This window comes from Eleutherodactylus coqui, chromosome 10, assembly GCF_035609145.1.
Source record: "Eleutherodactylus coqui strain aEleCoq1 chromosome 10, aEleCoq1.hap1, whole genome shotgun sequence".
Taxonomy (NCBI): domain Eukaryota; kingdom Metazoa; phylum Chordata; class Amphibia; order Anura; family Eleutherodactylidae; genus Eleutherodactylus; species Eleutherodactylus coqui.
The window spans coordinates 65,282,172-65,302,441 of record NC_089846.1 but is presented as its reverse complement, the minus strand read 5'-3'; the positions used below and the strand labels follow the sequence as shown (position 1 = coordinate 65,302,441).

Sequence of the window (20,270 nt, the reverse complement as noted above, 5' to 3'; positions counted from 1 at the left end):
AAAGTGTACAAACAACTGTTGTTTGCACGCTTTCCACAGAGCAATTCCTGCTCACTTGTTCACTTTTTACGATATCTCGAAGTTGGCGTGCCAGATGGTCCCATACATGTTATATTGGCGATAAATCTAGTGATTAGCTAGGCCATGTTGTGGAGGCATTCCTGTGACACCCTTGTGAGTATGGCTGAGCATTAGGCCTTTTTCACACAGATGACAGCGATATCGCCGCGAGAAAATCGCAGCGATATCGCATGTGTTCTGTGTGGTATCGCTGCATTTTCTTGCAGCGATATTACGATTTTGTGTTGCTACAAAGTTGCGCAACTTTTTAGTGCTCTTTTGCTGGGACTTTCGGGGTGGCTTAAAATACACATCAAAAATAAGCCCTAGCTGCATGAAAAACAAAAAAAACAATAATACATCACCTAAGCAGCGTTGTCCGCTTCTCCACGCGTCTCCTCTGCAGCTTCGGCACTTGTTTGTAGTCTTCAAAGAGTGCCTCCTGGTCAGAGGCTTCAAAAACGCCGTCTCCAGGAAGTGCTGCCTCTGACTGGTTTTTCAGAGGCGGCGCTCGATGAACCAATCACAGCCATTCAATGTGATTGCTGTGATTGGTTCATCGAGCTCTGGCTCTGATTGGCTGTTTCACGGCGCTCTAAAACCAATCACAGCCAGTGCTTCCTGAAGGCAGGGATTTTGAATCTCCAAACCAGGAAGCGCTGGCTAAAAACTGCAAGCAAGTCTGCTGGAGGTGCCGAGGAGTCGCGCAACGAAGCAGACAATGCTTCTTAGGTGATGTATTGTTTTTTTTATGCAGACTGAGCTTATTTTAGGGCTTTTGCAGTAGGATTTCTGCGTTTTTGTGTGATGCAAAACAAAGGAAGGCTCCAAGCATGGGCTTCACATACATGCGATTTGTAGTGCTGTCGCGTCGTGAAAAAAACGCGTGATTTTGTCGTCCATGTGAAAGCGGCCATGAGAGGAACACATGTAGCTGCAGGATGTCCTGAACATATCGCTGAGCTGTCATTGTCCATCGTACCTCTACTAGGGGTGACCGACTGTTGTATGTGCTGGCCCTCCAGATCCAGCAGCCGCTAGTGAACGCCATGCGACTAGTCAGGCAATGCCAAATCCCGCATCACCTGACTAGCAGAGTGACGTTCACTACCAGCTGCCAGGTAATGGGGTTCGCTGCCAGGTGAGGGGAGCACTGTGGATTCTGAAATCAGCTGTGGTTACGCAGCTAATTACTAGTCAAAATCCGCACAGTTTTTGATGTCGAAATGCTGCAGATTTTGAAGCAGAATTTTCCACTGTAGAAAATCCACCCTATTTTCGTTACCTCTGGATCCTGCGCGCACACCAGCCCGATCCGCACGAGGCAGCGACACCCGCCAACAGCTGAAAACACCTGGAACTGCCCTCCGCCGTCATGTCCTGGTGCGACTAAATCAAGAACCTGGTGAGGCCCGACTTGCACGACGCCTGTCCGTGTGGGCCGCCAAGCTGGGAGGGAACCTGTGCCGGATCACGGTTCTGGCCTCGAACGATCGCTCTTGTTTCTTCATTAACAGTCTAACGCTCGGGGGTCTACGGTGTAGCGTCATCAGGGACAACTTCCTGGACTCACGTACGATGGATGTCCAGACAAAGTCATCGGAAGGGCCAATGTTTAACACCACTATCGCCAAAACGTGTAAAGCTTTTGGCATTGTGATGGGTAAAAAAGGCGTTGATGGGGAAGGGCGGTCAACGAGAAGGCACACAACACGGGAAAGTATCTGCGAGACCAAAGTACGTGGGACCTGCCACCATTACTACTGATCAGCTGCCAACATGGAACCAAACAACGATTAATTTGTTTGCCCCTCCCCCTCATTCTACCTTTTTGTTTTTTATCACTTGTTTTGCTCCCGTCACATCAAACGATTCTTTTCCCGAAAACAAATTTATATCTGATTTAAGAATAAAAAATCAAAATTAAGCGGCCCTCGAGTTTTGGGAAACATTTTCTGTCCTGGGACCGGACGGGTATTTTACTTGTACTTGATCTTCTCTGCCTGGTCCCTCTGTTTCACTGCTTTGTTTTTGGGCAGTCATGATGGCCATCGCCATTTTCTAGCTATCTCATATATGAACTGGTCTTGATCACATGATCAGCGCTGGCCAATCACAAAAAAGCTACAGTGCACTGGTAGTCCTAACACTACCCATACACCACGGATGCTCTGGTCTTCTAAAGATGGCGGCCATCTTGACTGCTTGAAAATGAAAGCAGAATCAGCAAAATGAAGGGCCAGAAAGAGAAGATAAAGTACAGGAACAATACCCCTCCAAGCTGCGGTCCCGAGACAGAGCTTTCCCCCCAAACCGGAGTGTTGCTTTAAAGTGTGTTTATTGTACAAAAATAGTAAATTATGAAAAGCTCTATAAATCTGACATTACTGTAATCATATCTACCGGCAAAATAAAGTGAAGTTGTAACTTATAACGCACTATGAATACTATTAAAAAAACGAACAAAAAACAATGCCAGCATTTATAATTTTGTTCATCTCGCCTCCCAAAAAAGGGAATAAAAAGTGATCGAAATGTAAAATATATCCCAAAATAGTACCAGTAAAAAAACAGCAGACGCCGAAACCCTGATAGAGCTCTGTGGAGGGAAAAAATTAAAAAATTCTAGTTCTCTTAATACAGTGTCACAAAAGCAAATGCTATTATTTTTTCTTTTTCAAGTGTTTTTATTGTGCAAAAGTGATAAAATATTCGGTATTTGTTTGAAATGGCAAACTTCAGGCTGCGTACTAATAAAGCTCTTACAAAAAAGAAGAGGTGGTTGGCGTGACGTAATCGGATGGCAAGCAACAGGCGGCCATAGTGTGTGAGAGGCGGGGCTCGTGCGGTCAGTGTAGAGGCGGGGGGCGGGGCACTCAGGAGGGCGGGGCTTGTAGTGGCGCTGTGGGATCGGAGCTGAGCGGTGAGGCTCAGAGTCGGTGTCTGGGAAGCGGCAGTTGGTAAGTGTCGGGAACACCGGGGAACTCGGGGGAAGTGCGGCGGTGTGCGGCTCATGGAGGTGACTGGAGGGAAGCAACGGACGTGCGAGGTAGAAGTCTCCGGGCTGAGGAGGGCAGCTGCAGGGCTACAGCTGGGGGCAGGGACGGGACAGGCTGCAGTGTGGAGTAAGTGTGCAGGAGCGGCGCTCACACACTGCACCTGTGTGCCCAGGTGACGGCGGCAGCTGGAGGTCCGGGCTATTCTCGGAAGGGGGCACTGGTGGTGTCGTTTATGGTGGGGCAGGTTATGCAGAGGAGGTGGCTGATGGTGGCACTGGGTTACACAGAGGGGTGCAGATCTGTTTTGAGGGTTCTCACGGTGGTGCTGGGTATGTGGAGGGATCTGCTGACAGTGGCAATGGGTTACACAGAGGGGTTGGTGATGGTGGCACTGGGGAAACACAGAGAGGGTGCTAATGGTATAGATTTGTATTGGCGGGTGGTCATATTGGCACTGGGGGCACGCAGAGGAGGTGCTGATGGTTCAGATTTGTGTTCGGTTCTGTTCATGGTGGCAACTGGTTACACAAAGGGATTGGTGATGATGACACTGGGGGCGCGCAGATTTGTGTTGGTGGGTGCTCATGGCACAAAGGGGTTGGTGATGGTGGCACTGGGGGCGTGCAGATTTGTGTTGGTGGGAGCTCATGGTGGCACAAAGGGGTTGGTGATGGTGGCACTGGGGGCACGCACAGGGGGTGCTGATGCAGATATGTGTTGACGGGTTCTCATGGTGGCATTGGGGGTACGCAAAGGGGGGGGATGATGTTGCAGATTTCTTTTGGCAGGTGCTCTTAGAGGCACTGGGGGCACGCAGAGGGGTTGGTGATGGTGGCGTCGGGAGCACGCAGAGGGGATGCTGATGGTACAGATGTGTTGGCGGGTGCTCATGGTTACGCAGAAGAGGTAGCTGATGGTTCCCCTGGGGGTACGCAGAGGAGGTGCTGATGGTGCAGGTTTGTGTTGGCGGGTGCTCATGGTTACGCAGAAGAGGTAGCTGATGGTTCCCCTGGAGGTATGCAGAGGAGGTGCTGATGGTTCCACTGAGGTTCTGATGGTGCAGGTTTGTGTTGGGTTCTGTTCATGGTGGTACTGGGTTACACGGAGGGATTGGTGATGATGGCACTGCGGGCACGCAGAGGGGATGCTAATGGTACAGATTTGTGTTGGCGGGTGCTCATGGTTACGCAAAATAGGTAGCTGATGGTTCCACTAGGGGCACGCAGAGGAGGTGCTGATGGTGCAGGTTTGTGTTGGCGGATGCTCATGGTGGCTCTGGGGGCACAGAGGAGTTGGTGAAGGTGGCACTGGGGGGCATGCACAGGGGGTGCTGATGTTGCAGATATGTGTTGATGGGTGCTCATGGTGGCACTGGGGGTACGCACAGGGGGTGCTGATGTTGCAGATTTGTGTTGACGGGTGCTCAAGGTTACGTGGAATAGGTAGCTGATGGTTCCACTAGGGTACGCAGAGGAGGTGCTAATGGGGCAGGTTTGTGTTGGGCGCTAATGGTGGCACTGGGGGCATGCAGAGGAGGTGCTCATGGTGGCACTCGTGGGCACGCAGAGGAGGTGCTGATGGTGCAGGTTTGTGTTGGGCGCTCATGGTGGCACTGGGCATGCAGAGGAGGGACTGATGGTACAGGGTTGTGTTGGGCATTCATCGTGGCACTCATGGGTTCGCAGAGTAGGTGCTGATGGTGCAGGCTTTGTGTTGGGCATTCATGGTGGTGATGGGTTACACGTGTGTGTGTGTGTGTAGGCGGGGTTGTGTAGTGTGTGCTGCTTTTGGTTCAGGTTTCCTGGGGGGGGGGGGCAGTTTTGGTGGGCATTGTGGTGGTGGACACCCTTGGTCGTAGACTTCTGTTGGTTGGGTTGGTACAGCCAGTTACTGTGGTTACTGGTGATGCCATGTTACTGGTCTCATTACCAAGGGGGAGGAACGTTCTGTATGTTATCTGGACACACTAGAGTTCTGTCCGTCCGTCCTCGCCGTGTAATTTCTCTGAGAATATCCCCTGCAGGGCGGCGCAGTAACCCCATCAGATTATCCCCTCCGATTGGACGAGGTTGTGTATGAGTGATGAACGTCCTAATGATGTAATGCTGGTCTGACGGGCGAGAGGTCCTTGCATCTTCAGATGGAGAGTTCTTGTGACGAGGACGGGAAAACCTGGCAAACAGTTTATTCTCCTGACACATTGTTTAGATATGCCAGGAAATGACATGGTTGAGGACCGTGTAATGCCCGCCGGGTTTGCATCTGGCAGGGTGGAGAACAGATAAGGAGACTGGAGGTTGGTGAGGGCACACACGGGGTATGTACATGACCAGTGTTGGCAGTGTAGCAGAGCTGGCATTATGGGGGTAGTGTTGTATATGGGACTGAAGATGTGGTGGGTGCAGGTCATGAGCTGAGTGATGACGGACCGATGATTGTGGTGGTAACGCGATCACCGCTAGGAAAGGGAATTGATTAGTGATGAGAAACAATTATAAAGTATGGACTATATGCCATGATGGGTGGCTGGCACATACTGGTGGCTGACTACAGGCCACCGGTGTTATGTACAGAGCATATAGCATTCATGTCTGTACAGGCCAGGAGTGATGAAGGTGTTCATGAAAGGTCCACCTAAGGTCTTGGGACTTGCGGCGTGCCCAGGACAGACGGGGATTTGTGTGACTTGTGATGTGGCCAGGGCAGGCGGGGGCTTGGGCGCCCGTGGCGTGCCCTGGGCAGGCGGGGGCTTGGGCGCCCGTGGCGTGCCCTGGGCAGGCGGGGGCTTGGGCGCCCGTGGCGTGCCCGGGACAGTCGGGGGATTGGGCGCCCGTGGCGTGCCCGGGACAGCCGGAGGATTGGGCGCCCGGGGCAGCCGGGGGATGGGCGCCTGTGGCGTGCCCGGGGCCGCCGGGGGGATTGGGCGCCTGTGGCGTGCCCGGGGCCGCCGGGGGGAGTGGGCGCCTGTGGCGTGCCCGGGGCCGCCGGGGGGAGTGGGCGCCTGTGGCGTGCCCGGGGCCGCCGGGGGGAGTGGGCGCCTGTGGCGTGCCCGGGGCCGCCGGGGGGATTGGGCGCCCGTGGCGTGCCCGGGGCCGCCGGGGGGATTGGGCGCCCGTGGCGTGCCCGGGGCCGCCGGGGGAAGTGGGCGCCCGTGGCGTGCCCGGGGCCGCCGGGGGGATTGGGCGCCCGTGGCGTGCCCGGGGCCGCCGGGGGGATTGGGCGCCCGTGGCGTGCCCGGGGCCGCCGGGGGGATTGGGCGCCCGTGGCGTGCCCGGGGCCGCCGGGGGGATTGGGCGCCCGTGGCGTGCCCGGGGCCGCCGGGGGGATTGGGCGCCCGTGGCGTGCCCGGGGCCGCCGGGGGGATTGGGCGCCCGTGGCGTGCCCGGGGCCGCCGGGGGGATTGGGCGCCCGTGGCGTGCCCGGGGCCGCCGGGGGGATTGGGCGCCCGTGGCGTGCCCGGGGCCGCCGGGGGGATTGGGCGCCCGTGGCGTGCCCGGGGCCGCCGGGGGGATTGGGCGCCCGTGGCGTGCCCGGGGCCGCCGGGGGGATTGGGCGCCCGTGGCGTGCCCGGGGCCGCCGGGGGGATTGGGCGCCCGTGGCGTGCCCGGGGCCGCCGGGGGGATTGGGCGCCCGTGGCGTGCCCGGGGCCGCCGGGGGGATTGGGCGCCCGTGGCGTGCCCGGGGCCGCCGGGGGGATTGGGCGCCCGTGGCGGGGCCGCCGGGGGGGATTGGGCGCCCGTGGCGGGGCCGCCGGGGGGGATTGGGCGCCTGTGGCGGGGCCGCCGGGGGGGATTGGGCGCCTGTGGCGGGGCCGCCGGGGGGGATTGGGCGCCTGTGGCGGGGCCGCCGGGGGGGATTGGGCGCCTGTGGCGTGCCCGGGGCCGCCGGGGGGCATTGGGCGCCTGTGGCGTGCCCGGGGCCGCCGGGGGGCATTGGGCGCCTGTGGCGTGCCCGGGGCCGCCGGGGGGCATTGGGCGCCTGTGGCGTGCCCGGGGCCGCCGGGGGGCATTGGGCGCCTGTGGCGTGCCCGGGGCCGCCGGGGGGCATTGGGCGCCTGTGGCGTGCCCGGGGCCGCCGGGGGGCATTGGGCGCCTGTGGCGTGCCCGGGGCCGCCGGGGGGCATTGGGCGCCTGTGGCGTGCCCGGGGCCGCCGGGGGGCATTGGGCGCCTGTGGCGTGCCCGGGGCCGCCGGGGGGCATTGGGCGCCTGTGGCGTGCCCGGGGCCGCCGGGGGGCATTGGGCGCCTGTGGCGTGCCCGGGGCCGCCGGGGGGCATTGGGCGCCTGTGGCGTGCCCGGGGCCGCCGGGGGGCATTGGGCGCCTGTGGCGTGCCCGGGGCCGCCGGGGGGCATTGGGCGCCTGTGGCGTGCCCGGGGCCGCCGGGGGGCATTGGGCGCCTGTGGCGTGCCCGGGGCCGCCGGGGGGCATTGGGCGCCTGTGGCGTGCCCGGGGCCGCCGGGGGGCATTGGGCGCCTGTGGCGGGGCCGCCGGGGGGCATTGGGCGCCTGTGGCGGGGCCGCCGGGGGGCATTGGGCGCCTGTGGCGGGGCCGCCGGGGGGCATTGGGCGCCTGTGGCGGGGCCGCCGGGGGGCATTGGGCGCCTGTGGCGGGGCCGCCGGGGGGCATTGGGCGCCTGTGGCGGGGCCGCCGGGGGGCATTGGGCGCCTGTGGCGGGGCCGCCGGGGGGCATTGGGCGCCTGTGGCGGGGCCGCCAGGGGGCATTGGGCGCCTGTGGCGGGGCCGCCGGGGGGCATTGGGCGCCTGTGGCGGGGCCGCCGGGGGGGCATTGGGCGCCTGTGGCGGGGCCGCCGGGGGGGCATTGGGCGCCTGTGGCGTGCCCGCCGGGGGGGCATTGGGCGCCTGTGGCGTGCCCGGGGCCGCCGGGGGGGCATTGGGCGCCTGTGGCGTGCCCGGGGCCGCCGGGGGGGCATTGGGCGCCTGTGGCGTGCCCGGGGCCGCCGGGGGGGCATTGGGCGCCTGTGGCGTGCCCGGGGCCGCCGGGGGGGGCATTGGGCGCCTGTGGCGTGCCCGGGGCCGCCGGGGGGGCATTGGGCGCCTGTGGCGTGCCCGGGGCCGCCGGGGGGGCATTGGGCGCCTGTGGCGGGGCCGCCGGGGGGCATTGGGCGCCTGTGGCGGGGCCGCCGGGGGGCATTGGGCGCCTGTGGCGGGGCCGCCGGGGGGCATTGGGCGCCTGTGGCGTGCCCGGGGCCGCCGGGGGGCATTGGGCGCCTGTGGCGTGCCCGGGGCCGCCGGGGGGCATTGGGCGCCTGTGGCGTGCCCGGGGCCGCCGGGGGGCATTGGGCGCCTGTGGCGTGCCCGGGGCCGCCGGGGGGCATTGGGCGCCTGTGGCGTGCCCGGGGCCGCCGGGGGGCATTGGGCGCCTGTGGCGGGGCCGGGGCCGCCGGGGGGCATTGGGCGCCTGTGGCGGGGCCGCCGGGGGGCATTGGGCGCCTGTGGCGGGGCCGCCGGGGGGCATTGGGCGCCTGTGGCGGGGCCGCCGGGGGGCATTGGGCGCCTGTGGCGGGGCCGCCGGGGGGGATTGGGCGCCTGTGGCGGGGCCGCCGGGGGGGATTGGGCGCCTGTGGCGGGGCCGCCGGGGGGGATTGGGCGCCTGTGGCGGGGCCGCCGGGGGGGCATTGGGCGCCTGTGGCGTGCCCGGGGCCGCCGGGGGGGCATTGGGCGCCTGTGGCGTGCCCGGGGCCGCCGGGGGGGCATTGGGCGCCTGTGGCGTGCCCGGGGCCGCCGGGGGGGCATTGGGCGCCTGTGGCGGGGCCGCCGGGGGGGCATTGGGCGCCTGTGGCGGGGCCGCCGGGGGGGCATTGGGCGCCTGTGGCGGGGCCGCCGGGGGGGCATTGGGCGCCTGTGGCGGGGCCGCCGGGGGGGCATTGGGCGCCTGTGGCGGGGCCGCCGGGGGGGCATTGGGCGCCTGTGGCGGGGCCGCCGGGGGGGCATTGGGCGCCTGTGGCGGGGCCGCCGGGGGGGCATTGGGCGCCTGTGGCGGGGCCGCCGGGGGGGCATTGGGCGCCTGTGGCGTGCCCGGGGCCGCCGGGGGGGCATTGGGTGCCTGTGGCGGGCCCGGGGCAGGCGGGGGGCATTGGGCGCCTGTGGCGGGCCCGGGGCAGTTGATTGTTAAAGGCTCTTTCACACGGGATAGAATTGGCCGCTGTGCAGAAAAATGTGCACCAAATCCCCTTGGCTAACATGTGGCTTTTGATACATAATTGAAAACGGTGTAATTCTGTCTGCAGTTATGCCCAACATCCGCTTTCAGACATGCAGATTTTGGCGCATATATCCACAACACATTCTGCTGCATGTTGGAGACCAACCGATCCCGTGTTAACGAGCCTGACGAGTGTGTTAACAACTAGTTTAGTTTGCTGCAAATTTTCCACATTTGGAAAAATTTGTAGCAACCCTGCAGCAGTTTATGGATTTGTGCTGCAGCTCCCCGGCGGATTCCACTTCTTCAGTTGAGGGTGAGATCTGCGGCACTAAAAGGAGAGGATTTTTCAGCTGTGGAAAGTCTCCAGTAAATGTGTCATGTATGACGCTGCCCTTAGGGCTCATGCCCATGGCCGTGTCTTCACCGCGTATTACATGTGCGTTGCACGGCCGCGTAAACCGCATGCACAAGGCAGTTGGTGAATTAGGTGACTGTGTCAGGTCCTAGGTAGGCGGTTCTTTAGGTGACTACGGGTGCATCCCTGGCAGACGGTTTAGCTGATTCTATACCCGAGGCAGCAGTTGGTTTAGGTGGCTGTGGCACATTCTGGGCAGACGACTGTTTTGGTGACTGGCATGTTCCAGACATTCAGTGGTTTAAGTGACTGGCACATCCTGAGCAGGCGGTAGTTTTGGTGATTGTGGCACATCCCGGGCAGGGTGATTGTGTGGCACATCCCAGGCAGGTGGTGGATTGGGTGACTGTGTGGCACATCCCGGGCAGGCGGTGGATTGGGTGACTGTGTGGCACGTCCCGGGCAGGCGGCGGATTGGGTGACTGTGTGGCACGTCCCGGGCAGGCGGCGGATTGGGTGACTGTGTGGCACGTCCCGGGCAGGCGGCGGATTGGGTGACTGTGTGGCACGTCCCGGGCAGGCGGCGGATTGGGTGACTGTGTGGCACGTCCCGGGCAGGCGGCGGATTGGGTGACTGTGTGGCACGTCCCGGGCAGGCGGCGGATTGGGTGACTGTGTGGCACGTCCCGGGCAGGCGGCGGATTGGGTGACTGTGTGGCACGTCCCGGGCAGGCGGTGATTCATGTGTGTTCTTCAATCTCAACAGTTTGGCTTTTTTTTCCCTATAGAAGGAAACAAGATTTCCTATATTTCATGCTGTGAAATCCGGTGAATGTGTGGAAGATGACATTACTATGACTTGAGCAGCTGCTGAGCCGGATGCCTCTCGCTGCAGCCATTAGTATATTAGCCGCCTCTGTATACCAGTGATGATTACTAGTATATCCCCAGTACAAGTGTGACATCTGCTGCGACAACTAGAAGTTTAGGATGGATGATGTACGAGTAGATCGGCCTTATTTTGGGCACTAGGTGTATCTGTGGCGTATATTGGCGCCATGTTTGCGAAAAAGGATTTATACAGCGCTTGTCATTTGGAGGATATAGTATTATGTAGGTAAATTCTGTATTATCTGAGGGCTGTATGTGCCGCCATATAGCCTCCACTTATAGAATCCCGTCTAGTGTCTGCATATGGTGCTTTTATAGAGCTATATGTCCATAATATGGCATCTAATGGGGAATGGCGCCCTTCATTCTGTATAAAGAAAATTTTTTTTTACCCATTTGGGGTACAGTAGTGTAACAGACCATGGGGCTGGTATGGAAACTTACTGTTGGGTGTCCCTTGGTGCGGAAAAGGGGTTATGTAACAGTGCTGTCAAAAGTTTTAGGCAGGTGTGGAAATTCTGCCAAACAAGAATACTTTCACAAATAGAAGTGTTAATAGTTTATTTTTGACAATTAACAAGATGCAAAGTGATGAACAAAAGAGAAATCTAAATACCACCAATATTTGATGAACTCCCCCCTCCTTGCCTTCAAAACAGCATAGATTCTTCTAGGTACACTTGCACACAACTTTTGAAGGAGCTCGGCAGGCAGGTTGTCCCAAAAATCTTTAAAAAACTAACCACAGATCTTCTGTAGATGTCGGGTCGCTCAAATCCTTCTGTCTCTTCATGTAACCCCAGACAAAATGGACGATGTTGAGATCAGGGCTCTGTGGGGCTGTATCATCACTTCCAGGACTCCCTGCCTGCAGACATACATTATTGTACTGCTCTCCATCGTGCTTTACTGCTGCCTGCAGATACTCATTATTGTACCGCTTTCCCTTGTGCTTCACTGCTGCCTGCAGACACTCATTATTGTACAGCTCTCCTCCGTGCTTCACTGCTGCCTGCAGACACTCATTATTGTATCGCTCTCCACCGTGCTTTGCTGCTGCCTGCAGACACTCATTATTGTATCGCTCTCCACCATGCTTCACTGCTGCCTGCAGACACTCATTATTGTACCACTCTACATTGTGCTTCACTGCTGCCTGCAGAAATACATTATTGTACCGCTCTCCACCGTGCTTTGCTGCTGCCTGCAGACACTCATTATTGTACAGCTCTCCTCCGTGCTTCACTGCTGCCTGCAGACACTCATTATTGTATCGCTCTCCACCGTGCTTTGCTGCTGCCTGCAGACACTCATTATTGTATCGCTCTCCACCATGCTTCACTGCTGCCTGCAGACACTCATTATTGTACCACTCTCCATTGTGCTTCACTGCTGCCTGCAGAAATACATTATTGTACCGCTCTCCACTGTGCTTCACTGCCGCCTGCAGACACTCATTATTGTACTGCTCTCCACTGTGCTTCACTGCTGCCTGCAGACACTCATTATTGCACCGCTCTCCATCGTGCTTCACTGCTGCCTGCAGACACTCATTATTGTACCGCTCTCCACCGTGCTTCACTGCTGCCTGCAGACACTCATTATTGTACCGCTCTCCACCGTGCTTCACTGCTGCCTGCAGACACTCATTATTGTATCTCTCTCCACCGTGCTTCACTGATGCCTGCAGACACTCATTATTGTACCGCTCTCCATCGTGCTTCACTGCTGCCTGCAGAAATACATTATTGTACCGCTCTCCACCGTGCTTCACTGCTGCCTGCAGACACTCATTATTGTATCTCTCTACCGTGCTTCACTACTGCCTGCAGACACTCATTATTGTACCACTCTCCATTGTGCTTCACTGCTGCCTGCAGAAATACATTATTGTACCACTCTACATCGTGCTTCACTGCTGCCTGCAGAAATACATTATTGTACCGCTCTCCATCGTGCTTCACTGCTGCCTGCAGACACTCATTATTGCACCGCTCTCCACTGTGCTTCACTGCTGCCTGAAGACACTTATTATTGCACCGCTCTCCATCGTGCTTCACTGCTGCCTGCAGACACTCATTATTGCACCGCTCTCCATCGTGCTTCACTGCTGCCTGCAGACACTCATTATTGCACCGCTCTCCATCGTGCTTCACTGCTGCCTGCAGACACTCATTATTGCACCGCTCTCCATCGTGCTTCACTGCTGCCTGCAGACACTCATTATTGTACTGCTCTCCACTGTGCTTCACTGCTGCCTGCAGACACTCATTATTGTACTGCTCTCCACTGTGCTTCACTGCTGCCTGCAGGCATACATTATTGTACCGCTCTCCATTGTGCTTCACTGCTGCCGAACTATAGTGGGTGAAGTCTGGGTCCTACAGGTTTCTGCCAGTAATGAGCTGATGGCACTGCTGGACATCTTCTAATTTTTGAAGGCAAGTAAGCATGATGTCTTTCATCTGCTGCAATAAGCTTGTTAGCTGACCACAGAGTCTGCGGTCCACAATGGTGCCCATTTTTTTGTGTTTCTTCAACTAAGCTTAAACAGCACATATTAAAAATCCCATTCTGCTTTGAAATCTTTGCATGCAACTGTCTTCCACAACCTCACCTTTGTAGCAGAGTTTGGCTGTTCCTCACCGAGCAACTACACAGCTGTTTCTGTTTCAGTTAATGACTGTGTTTCAACCAACATATAAAAATAATGATCGTTATCACCTGTTTGGTATAATTGGTTAATCATACACCCAACTATAATCTTACAATATCCCTGACTTTGAACAAGTGTACCTAGAAGAACTGATGTTGATTTGAAGACAAAGGGTGGTCAGCTGTGGCAGAAGTCGAGGATGCTATCCCATTACTTTCAATGGGGTCGGCGCTGCTGCGCCCCATTAAAAGCAGTGGGTTGCAGGCAACCCTCGCAGCGATGATTTTCGGGGAAGGGTTTGAAATATAAGCCCTTCCCTAAAAATCATCCCTAGCTGGTGAAAAGCGCTCAGCCAATCAGCACAGCCCTTTCAAGTGGCAGGGACTTTTAAATCCCCGCCTGCTGAAAGAGCTTGACAGCAGTGCAGGGGAGCCAGCCGGAGGAAGCGCCTGAGCGGCGGAGAGGTGAGTATATAATTTTTTTTTTAGTTTTTTCACCAGCTAGGGATGATTTTCAGGGAAGGGCTTATATTTCAAGCCCTTCCCCGAAAATTATCGCTGCAGGGATTGGGTAAAACCGACTACTTTCAATGGGGCTGCAGTAGCGCCGACCCCATTGAAAGCAATTGTATAGCATCACGGACTTCTGCCACTGGTTTGGCAGAGGATTCCTTCATCCCTGCGGGGATGAAGGACACCCCTACCACAGCTGTGGCAGACGTCTGTGATATACTCCCTAAGTCTTGAATGGGGTTGCCGCTGCTGTCCCCATTGAAAACACTGAGTGATATTGCAGATTTTTTCTCTGCACTGCGAAGCTGTAGTGAAAAAACGCAAATGTGTATGAAACCATTGAAAATCATTGGTTTCATAATTATCGCTCTCACATCGCAGGACAAAATAAAAGACGTCAGTGGGTAGGCACCCTTAAGTATTTATTAAGGGAGCACTTAAATCACACATCTATTTCCATGATCGCTGGCGTCTCCAAACTATTTCACATCTGCCACGTGCGCTCAGTTTTATCCTGCACTCATCTGTCAAGAGAACGAGTGGCCAATGGTGGACCTGCTAATTCTGTTGTTCTTAGTCCAGTGGCAGCACATGTCCCACTGTAGGACATCGGGCCCTCACTGGGTTTGATCAGGAACATACAGACCAGTAGGCCGGTGGTCATTCTCTATGGCTCTAGCAGCGCTCCTCCGGTCCTGATGCTGGTTGATCACCTCCTACAGCCCTGTCCAGCTCTTCGCTCGTGTCCTGGTACCTCCTCCATACTCTTGAGACTGTGCTGGGAAACACAGCAACCCTTCTTACTCCGGCACATATGGATGCACCATCCTGGAGGAGCCGGACTACCTGTGTAACCTGATTGGGCTGCAGGTAGCGCCTCGTGTACCGGTAGTGACAAGGACAGCAGCAGAAGGCTGAGAAGAATCGGTCAGCAAGGAGAGAGGAATTTTCGCCATGCCCTTTTCAAAAAGGGCATGTCTTTTTTTTCTGTAATGCAGAAATGCACCAAAAACTGCAACGTCTGACTACAGCCTTAGCCGCTATCACACATAAATTTCCAACGTGGCGCTCTGCCACGATTTTACTTTAGCCTTCGGCTGCTGCTCCCTGCGGCTGACAACATGTTATAGCGCACCCCATCATTGTGGTGGGGGATGAGGCGCGCTAGACAGACAAATATAAAGCAGTCAGCTCTTGAAAATTGAACGCATGCCTGCGAGGCCCCATTGATTTCATTGGGAGTGTTCTACCGCGTTCAAAACAACATGTTAATCACGGGAAAAAGCGCCTGCGTGAGAGAGGCCTTAGGCTGCTATTGTGCTAGCGACTACCACTAGTCTGTGGTAGTGCCTGGTGAATGGGGCCGCTCGTGCCGGAGAGCTGGCCTGCGCGTCGTCATCGTAGCTCCGCCTCCGTCACGTGGTGCCGATCAGCCAATTAGGTGGCTGTATCGGCAGTGGAACGCAAGGAAGGAGAAGAAAATCTACGGTGCACCATGGGAGAAGACCCGCGGTCCACCGTGGGAGAAGACCAGCGGCACCATCTTTAAAAGAAGAATAGAAGAAGCTGCAGAACGCTGATGCAGGTAAGTGCAATGTGTTTTTTAAAAACTAACCAATGCTTTCTTTTTAACAGGGCAGAATGTGGGGGTAAGTAAAAAAAAATTAATTTTCGATTTCGCCGCGGGACAACCCCTTTAAGTATTATATACTAAGGGCTCACGCGAGCGCATTTAGCCTCCATATTACGCTTGTAGTTTTTTGCACGCGTAATACGCAGTACCAATAGCTTATTGATTTATATTGGGCCATTGAGATGTATATTACGTGCGGAAAAAACTATGCTTGTAATACGCAGGCTAAATACGCTTGTGTGAGCCCTAAGGCTAGTGTTGTGCAAGCTTTTCTCCACTGCAAAATGCAGATAGAGTAAGGCCTCGTGTCCACGGGCGCATTTGTGCTGCAGAATCTTGGGCTGGAGTCCGCCTCCGGGTTCCGCAGCAGGGTTACCCAACACGGTCAGGGCTGGATTCCAAATGCAGCCGGCACCTGGATTCCTTGAGTTTGGGTTGGGATACCTCAGTCAGGCCGGGACATGCGGCCATAAATGTGGCTGTATATGATTGTCTTGTCAGTGGCCTAAGGGTGGCATTACACAGCAGTGTTACTCCACTGCCAAACACCGGCAGAGAAACGCTGATGACAACCGGCACTAGACTCATTATGACTGTAATCAGCAGAGCCCGGCATGCATTATGCAGGCGAGAAACGCTTCTAGTAATAGCTCCCTGAGGCTCCTACACACAGAAGGGCACCATAACGGTCTGTGAAACTTGACCTGATATTGCACTCGTGAATGTGCAATGTACCAGCAGATGCCAGGCGTTTTTCAGGCAAAAACACCTCGCATCGGTGAATCTCCAATCCTCTTGTACTATTAAGGATTGGAAGTGTTTCCCATTGATTTCATCGTATGCACATTGTGTGGCATGCGAGGCATTAAAACTTCCATTTAAATCAATGGGTAGTGCGTTCCGAGGAACACAAAAAGATAGAGCATAGGTTTCATATCTGTGCGAGATGTGCGCAAATCACACACGATTTTCTCGGTCACGTGAATGCGGCCTTAAAGGAGATGTCCCGAGGCAGCAAGTGGGGTTATACACTTCTGTATGGCCATAATAATGCACTTTGTAATGTACATTGTGCATTAATTATGAGCCATACAGAAGTTATAAAAAGTTTTTTACTTACCTGCTCCGTTGCTGGCGTCCTCGTCTCCATGGTGCCGACTAATTTTCGCCCTCCGATGGCAAATTAGCCGCGCTTGCGCAGTCCGGGTCTTCTCCTCTTCTCTATGGGGCTCCGTGTAGCTCCGTGTAGCTCCGCCCCGTCACGTGCCGATTCCAGCCAATCAGGAGGCTGGAATCGGCAATGGACCGCACAGAAGCCCTGCGGTCCATGAAGATAGAGGATCCCGGCGGCCATCTTCAGCAGGTGAGTATGAAGACGCCGGACCGCCGGGATTCAGGTAAGCGCTGTGCTGTTTGTTTTTTTAACCCCTGCATCGGGGTTGTCTCGCGCCGAACGGGGGGGGGGTTTAAAAAAAAAAAAACCCGTTTCGGCGCGGGACATCTCCTTTAAGCTCCTATGACATGGCAGTGTTTCTCTACCACTAAATGCATGTGGGACTTTGCTGATGACTGCTGGTACCTGTATAGAGATGGAGCTGCCAGGCTTAGGTGTTGGCAACAATCAGCAGATCTTGAGGGGCACTCCGTGTAATAACAGCGTAACTGGACAGACAAGTTTAAGTGCCTTAGGGTTAGGCTATTATAGTTAAAGTGCTATACCCGGGTGCTAGACCACTTTCTAAAAATTGAACCAGATCTGTTAAGACAATAAAAGCAGGGGTACCTACCTGTCCCCTGCCCCGGAGATGAGTGCTGCAGTGCCACGGTCTTCCCTTCAAATATCGCCTGGCTGCTGCAGTCAGTCAGATGTGGCAGCAGCCGGGTGCCATTCTCCTGGCATCATGGCTTTCAGAATCTAAGCGAGGATACCAGGCGAAGGGTACCCGACTGCAGCGGTCAGGTGATAGATGTTCCACTGCGGCGCTGGATCACCCGGGCAGTGGAGGGTAATTACCCCTTGACAGGCCTGGATCCATTTTTAGAAAGTTGTCTAGCACCCGGACAACCCCTTTATTGTTCCCTTTGTACTTGTGATCTGTGTATATGTATATCGCTGTATATAACCCGTTTCCTGCACACACGGCTTCCTCCACTGCCAATGCCATCTCTGTGTGGGTGAGGATCTGCACAGTGACGTCCGTGGATCTGACTAATTGTAGGTTTTGTGTGTGGGGCTCCATGCAGAAATAAATGACATTTTAATGCTTTTTGTTAGTGCACACAGAAGGCCAGCACACTGTGTAATGCGGAGCGTCTCCCACGTCACAGCTGTCCTGACATTCATTTATATGACTTTAATCGCGGCAGATAATCAGATGGCTAATTAGCCTGCATTTAATGATTGATTTGGGCTTTATAAAGTTATCTGGTAAGAGGCGCTGATCCTGACAGCTTCGTCTGCAGGTTAAATTGTCTCCTTATCCCTTCCCAACAGCTGCTGGTCCTGGTATTGGCTTTCCTCTGGGGGATTGTGGGAGTTGTAGTCTTGTCTGTCCCCCCCACTCCCCTGTCATCGCTCCCTGCCAGATGTCCTTGTCACTAATCCACTTCATTCCCTATTGTTCTCCTCACGCCATGCTTTTGCAGGGTTTTGGTTCAGGCAGTATAATCAGGTTGGGGATGTTACCAGTTGTATATTTGGCGGTGCTGTATACCGGACTATGTAGGGGGTTGTTGTATATATGGCGGTGCTCTATACCGGACTGTGTAGGGGGTTGTTGTATATATGGCAGTGCTGTATACCGGACTATGTAGGGGGTTGTTGTATATTTGGCGGTGCTGTATACCGGACTATGTAGGGGGTTGTTGTATATATGGCGGTGCTGGATACCGGATTATGTAAGGGGTTGTTGTATATATGGCGGTGCTGGATACCGGATTATGTAGGGGGTTGTTGTATATATGGCGATGCTGGATACCGGATTATGTAAGGGGTTGTTGTATATATGGCGGTGCTGGATACCGGATTATGTAAGGGGTTGTTGTATATATGGCGGTGCTGGATACCGGATTATGTAAGGGGTTGTTGTATATATGGCGGTGCTGGATACCGGATTATGTAAGGGGTTGTTGTATATATGGCGGTGCTGGATACCGGATTATGTAAGGGGTTGTTGTATATATGGCGGTGCTGGATACCGGATTATGTAAGGGGTTGTTGTATATATGGCGGTGCTGGATACCGGATTATGTAAGGGGTTGTTGTATATATGGCGGTGCTGGATACCGGATTATGTAAGGGGTTGTTGTATATATGGCGGTGCTGGATACCGGATTATGTAAGGGGTTGTTGTATATATGGCGGTGCTGGATACCGGATTATGTAAGGGGTTGTTGTATACATGGCGGTGCTGGAAACCGGATTATGTAAGGGGTTGTTGTATATATGGCGGTGCTGGATACCGGATTATGTAAGGGGTTGTTGTATATATGGCGGTGCTGGATACCGGATTATGTAAGGGGTTGTTGTATATATGGCGGTGCTGGATACCGGATTATGTAGGGGGTTGTTGTATATATGGCGGTGCTGGATACCGGATTATGTAAGGGGTTGTTGTATATATGGCGGTGCTGGATACCGGATTATGTAAGGGGTTGTTGTATATATGGCGGTGCTGGATACCGGATTATGTAAGGGGTTGTTGTATATATGGCGGTGCTGGATACCGGATTATGTAAGGGGTTGTTGTATATATGGCGGTGCTGGATACCGGATTATGTAAGGGGTTGTTGTATATATGGCGGTGCTGGATACCGGATTATGTAAGGGGTTGTTGTATATATGGCGGTGCTGGATACCGGATTATGTAAGGGGTTGTTGTATATATGGCGGTGCTGGATACCGGATTATGTAAAGGGTTGTTGTATACATGGCGGTGCTGGAAACCGGATTATGTAAGGGGTTGTTGTATATATGGCGGTGCTGGATACCGGATTATGTAAGGGGTTGTTGTATATATGGCGGTGCTGGATACCGGATTATGTAAGGGGTTGTTGTATATATGGCGGTGCTGGATACCGGATTATGTAGGGGGTTGTTGTATATATGGCGGTGCTGGATACCGGATTATGTAAGGGGTTGTTGTATATATGGCGGTGCTGGATACCGGATTATGTAAGGGGTTGTTGTATATATGGCGGTGCTGGATACCGGATTATGTAAGGGGTTGTTGTATATATGGCGGTGCTGGATACCGGATTATGTAAGGGGTTGTTGTATATATGGCGGTGCTGGATACCGGATTATGTAAGGGGTTGTTGTATATATGGCGGTGCTGGATACCGGATTATGTAAGGGGTTGTTGTATATATGGCGGTGCTGGATACCGGATTATGTAAGGGGATGTTGTATATATGGCGGTGCTGTATAGTGGTCTATGTAGGGGGTTGTTGTATATATGGCGGTGCTGTATAGTGGACTATGTAGGGGGTTGTTGTATATATGGCGGTGCTGTATAGTGGACTATGTAGAAGGTTGTTGTATATATGGCGGTGCTGTATAGTGGACTATGTAGGGGGTTGTTGTATATATGGTGGTGCTGTATAGTGGGCTAGGTAGGGGTTTATTGACAGACAGCTTTGCTTTTAAACCTCTTAAGTTGCATTGTTTTGCAGTGGTGCTGCGGTACCTTCACCTAAACATGGACATGTCTGCTTATGGGGGCTTTCACACACTACAATCTTCCACTATACGCTGCTGAATATGCAGGGAATATAGAACTCGTTTATTTCAATGGGTTCATTCTTTTTGTGTGCGCGTGCATTTTTTGCACATTGAAAAAACGTAGCATGCTCTATTTTTGTGCGCACCAAGAGCCCCTATATAGGCCTATTGAGGGGGGGGGGGGCTCCAATGTGCTGCACAATTCAGTGCGAAAAGAACACCTCTCATTAGGCGAAATAGCCTTTTAAATCGAGGTGTGGTAATGTCCTGTGCGCA

The 20,270-nt window shown here is 55.2% G+C and overlaps 1 protein-coding gene across 3 annotated transcripts in view; it reads left to right on the top strand.

The window, feature by feature from the left end:
* The first annotated feature begins 2,945 nt into the window (after positions 1-2,945).
* Positions 2,946-20,270, top strand: part of SIPA1L3 (signal induced proliferation associated 1 like 3) — a 158,376-nt gene continuing 141,051 nt past the window's right edge. For all 3 annotated transcript variants that reach the window (XM_066581186.1, XM_066581185.1, XM_066581181.1), the window contains exon 1: positions 2,946-3,020. The gene's annotated coding sequence lies outside the window, so the exon portion shown is untranslated. The remainder of the gene's footprint in view (positions 3,021-20,270) is intronic.